The 772-nt window shown below is 51.9% G+C and overlaps 1 pseudogene; it reads right to left on the bottom strand.

Annotated features, from left to right (window-relative positions):
- Positions 1-126, bottom strand: part of LOC108317728 — a 2,476-nt pseudogene extending 2,350 nt beyond the window's left edge.
- Between the last annotated feature and the right edge of the window lie 646 nt (positions 127-772).

Here is a 772-nt window from a genome sequence, read left to right as displayed (position 1 = left end):
AATTGGAAATGCTCTGGGTTGACAGTTTCTCAGCAAGCACAGCTGAACCTGGGATGGTCCAGCTCTGTGGGGGAGGGGCGCCTGCCATTACCAAGGCACTCCACCACTATGGAGGAAGTCGGCCATTGCTGAGGCAGCCGGCTGTTGCCAAGACAACCCACCATTGCTGAGGCAACCTGCCATTACAGAGAGAGTCCGCCATTAGGGAGGTGGGCCACCATTGCTGAGGCAGCTCTAACTACACCCATATAAACAGGACTACAGGGAAGTTCACATGACAGCTGGGCAGAGCCCACAGCAGCTCAGCAAAGCCTCTGCAGGCAGTGACTAGGCTGCCTCCTTGCTGGGCAGGTCAGCCCTGAAAAAAAGGCAGCAGCACAACAGCAGCTCACAAATAAAGCCCTAACTCCCTGGGACAGAGCACCTGGGAAAAAAAAGGAGTTTATGAGTTCTGCTGCAGCAGATCTAAATGTACCTGCCCAGCAGCTCTGAATGAACAATGGAGCTCACAACTCAGCACTTGAGCTCCTATAAGGGACAGACTGTCTCCTCAAGCAGCTCTCTGACACCCCTATATCCAAAGAGTCACCTAATAAAGGAGAGATCAGACTGACAGTTGGCGGGTATCCTTCTGGGACAAAGATAGTAACTCTAACTGTTCTGCAGCTGCTGCAGGTGATCTCCTGGCAAGCAGGGCCTGGAGTGGGCCTCAGCAGTCTATAGCAGAGGGGCCAGACTTTTAGAAGGAAAATTAAAAAACAGAAATAAATTC

Source organism: Cebus imitator, unplaced genomic scaffold, assembly GCF_001604975.1.
Source record: "Cebus imitator isolate Cc_AM_T3 unplaced genomic scaffold, Cebus_imitator-1.0 Scaffold206, whole genome shotgun sequence".
In the NCBI taxonomy this organism is placed as follows: Eukaryota; Metazoa; Chordata; class Mammalia; order Primates; family Cebidae; genus Cebus; species Cebus imitator.
This window is presented reverse-complemented; position numbering and strand designations above follow the sequence as displayed.